The following is a 4205-nucleotide window of genomic DNA, read 5'->3' on the forward strand; positions in this document are numbered from 1 at the left end:
AGCTTAGGTTCCATTTGGAGGAACTCAGCACCCACCCGTTTTACAGGCTCTCCCCTTTCGGAAGAGCCCAGTTTGCTCACAGGTTTCATGTTACTGTGGTAGAGAGTTGGCTGCCTGGTAACCCCTATTTCCGACCCCTTGCTCCTGGCACCTTCCAGTTAGGGGTGGCTGTGCCGCAACCATCTTAAAGCTACGAGGAGCGGGCTTGACTCACAGAGATGTGAACCCTGCCATCACTGAGCTGCTGAACTAACACCAGCAAGAGCCACCTCCACACTTCTTGTTACATGAGAAAGAGAAATAAAAAAATATGCCAGAAGCATTCATGATGATACAGCAAGGTACAGCAGTGTGACTTCCATACCGGCCTGTTAACTCCTTCTGGGTGGTTTTCTGATACTTCTTATCCTGTTCAGTAGTTTGTTCTTGCTGTTGTTCCTGCCCCTCCTAGACATTGCTCCCACCCTACCTTTTCTTCTCTCTTGTCCTTGTAATTAGAGTCCTCTTCCTCTGAAATAACCGCTTTTTATCCCCCGGGGTAGTCTTGCATTTTCAGTTTTATAGTTTCCTTATTTAGAAATGTTTAAGGAACAACCCCTCCCCAACAGCCAGCAGAAACCTTTGGGAGATACCATTTTCTGCTGAGTGAAGTCCATTTCTTAAGAAACCTCAAGTTAGTTTTTTGGGGGGGCTTTTCTGTTCTACTTCAGAATGAATTTCCTGCTTGCCCAAAGCACATGTCAGCACCACGATGCATCAAGATTGAGCTGACCTTAGATTCACCTCTATTTAGAAGCCTGACTTCTGATGTCCTGGGGGACACGAGACCATGCCCTGAAATTCCCCTTTGGGAGGCCTTCTGAATAGCCTACACTTGGGCTGCTGGTGACTTAATGTTGACTGTAGAGTTCGTGAGGGTTTAGGCTTTCATCATGAATCTATCTGTAAATTATCTAATACCTAAGTGTTATTTATAACATTTTATTCTATTTTAAACTTGTCTGAACATATAGTGAGTGCTGAAACTTTCTGTTCTTGCAAGGTATATAAACGCCAACTTCTTTTCCTGATTCTAAAGCATTAATCCTCCCACTTGCCCTAGAAGAGTCCCTCCTCTCTCCTCCCTTTTCCTCGGACGCCTTAAACTAAGTTGCATTCTCTTTCTTGATTGGCTGCTAGTTAATCCCTAGAAAAGAATCAGGGCATTTGACAAAACATTCTAACACTATTTTATATTGGAAAAAATACTGGTTTTGTAATATAGACCGCAGGAAGTTAAAGCTGTTCAAAATATTGACTGGTTGAGACGTGCAGATGATAGCAGTGATTGTCAAGGCAGGGAGGGGAGATGGGACTTCCTAGGAGGATGCAGCAGCATCTGGAGGGCACCCCTAAATTGAAAATAGCATGGGACTGTTGTGGGGATGGAGTATCAAAAGACTTTGCTTTTACAATGAGAATGCATTTGTGCTTTAATTATGAAATTTACATAAAAATTGGATTGGGAGAGAATTACTTGGAGGATGATTTAGATGGGAGCAATGGGGAAAGAAGACTTTTAAATGTGTTTTGCCGGATATTAAGCACAGACTCTCCTTAGACTAGAGAGGTTACATATGCAATTGCCTTTGTTATAAATTGAAAATCAATAAAACAAAACGAAAAACGGGTCAGTGGGAATGAGGTGTGAAATTTTTATATCCTCTGGTTGGATCCTCTGGGAGGCAGACTGTGAGATGGCGATTAATGTGAGGAGGTCTATCTGGGTGTGTTCTCAGGATCACACCCCTGCAAGGGAAGGAAGCAGGATTGGGTGAGGGAGAAGTTGGGCTGTAATGTAGCCTCGGCAAGGGCCTCAGCACACCCTGGAGGGCGCTCTGAAGCTGGGATAGCCCTCATAGTAGTCTCCCATTGCTCTGATGGTGCTGGGTCTTTATGTCTTCACATTGACCAAACATTGAGGAGTGGGGCATGACCTTGAGCAAGGCATCCTTCAGCCAAGGGCATTTCCACAAGAAGTTTATCATAGTGGTGCATCACAGTCCATTAGAAGATTAGTCATCCACAGAAGACATGGGTTCCAAAAATGTTGTAGGGCCCAGCCTGCCTTCCACTGCCATTAGCCTTCAGTAGTATTGACTGTCCAGAATTACCAGAACCCATTCCCCTGTCATCCTTCTACCAGGCTAGTTCTTATACTTATTTTCTTGAAAATGTTTGCAGTTTAAAAATTGGGGACGAGAGGGGTGAGAATGCCTTTCTGTCTCCAAATATGCCCCCTTCAGACCCCTCCACCCCAGGGTTTCTGTGTGAGTAACCTATGGTTGGTCTTTCACAGCTTTGTCCTTTTCTCTTCATGGAAATTACTAATGTTTCCAAGGACTCAGAAGCATTAAACAGTTATCTCATTGTGTGGCATTGGGAACCAATGGAAGAAGTGCTGGCAGTGTGCCGCGAGGACTGAGTTATTACTTCTTTGGACCCCAAGCTCCTCAACTGTAAAATGAAGAGACCAAGCAGGGTGCGCCCTGGGGTCCAATGTGTGATATTAACATTCTATGACTTACTTGCTCGGGTAAAAAGAGACATAATCATAGCTCAGTTGAAATGGAGAATCATTTTCTGCTTCAATCTGCTGCTGGATAGGAACTAATCAGAGAGAGAGCAGAAGATGGAGAAGGAGGGCGTCCAGGGCTTTCCCGATCACAAATCTCACCTCCGCTCTGACTCTCTTTATACTTTTCTTGCAAAAATAATAAAAGAAATAAGGAGGTGGTGGGGTTTCCAATAACAAAAATTGTAACCTTCAACCATCTGGGGAAGGCAAAAATCCCATCCACCGCAACTCTCAGTTCGAAAGTAAAGTACTGCACGCAGTCAGGATGTTACTTAAGAGTGCTCTTAAAAGAACACATTGTGTGTGGCTGACAGGGTTTTGGTGCTTCAGCAGGGTGTCAGGCCTGTGCCTCTGAGGTGGGAGAGCCGAGTTCCTGACATTGGTCCACCAGAGACCTCCCAGCTCCACGTAATATCAAATGGCCACATAATATCAAACGGTGAAAGCTCTCCCAGAGATCTCCATCTCAATGCTAAGACCCAGCTCCGCTCAGTGACCAGCAAGCTACAGTGCTGGACACCCTATGCCAAACAACTAGCAAGACAGGAACACAACCCCACCCATTAGCAGAGAGGCTGCCTAAAATCATAATAAGGTCACAGACACCCCAAAACACACCACCGGATGCAGTCCTGCCCACCAGAAAGACAAGATCCAGCCTCATCCACCAGAACACAGGCACGAGTCCCCTCCACCAGCAAGACTACACAACCCACTGAACCAACCTTAGCCACTGGGGGCAGACACCAAAAACAACGGGAACTACGAACCTGCAGCCTGCGAAAAGGAGACCCCGAACACAGTAAGTTAAGCAAAATGAGAAGACAGAGAAACACACAGCAGATGAAGGAGCAAGGTAAAAACCCACCAGACCAAACAAATGAAGAGGAAATAGGCAGTCTACCTGAAAAAGAATTCAGAGTAGTGATAGTAAAGATATCCAAAATCTTGGAAACAGAATGGAGAAAATACAAGGAATGTTTAACAAGGACCTTGAAGAACTAAAGAGCAAATAAACAATGATGAACAACACAATAAATGAAATTAAAAATTCTCTAGAAGGAATCAATAGCAGAATAACTGAGGCAGAAAAACAGATAAGTGACCTGCAAGATAAAATAGTGGAAATAACTACCGCAGAGCAGAATAAAGAAAAAAGAATGAAAAGAATTGAGGACAGTCTCAGAGACCTCTGGGACAACATTAAATGCACCAATATTCGAATTATAGGGGTCCCAGAAGAAGAGGAAAAGAAAGGGACTGAGAAAATATTTGAAGAGATTAGAGTTGAAAACCTACCTAATATGGGAAAGGAAATAGTCAAGTCCAAGAAGTGCAGAGAGTCCCATACAGGATAAATCCAAGGAGAAACATGCCAAGACACATATTAATCAAACTATCAAAAATTATATACAAAGAAAAAATATTAAAAGCAACAAGGGAAAAACAACAAATAACATACAAGGGAATCCCCATAAGGTTAACAGCTGATCTTTCAGTAGAAACTCTGCAAGCCGGAAGGGAGTGGCAGGACATATTTAAAGTGATGAAAGGGAAAAACCTACAAACAAGATTACTCTACCCAGCA

This window comes from Balaenoptera ricei, chromosome 12, assembly GCF_028023285.1.
Source record: "Balaenoptera ricei isolate mBalRic1 chromosome 12, mBalRic1.hap2, whole genome shotgun sequence".
In the NCBI taxonomy this organism is placed as follows: domain Eukaryota; kingdom Metazoa; phylum Chordata; class Mammalia; order Artiodactyla; family Balaenopteridae; genus Balaenoptera; species Balaenoptera ricei.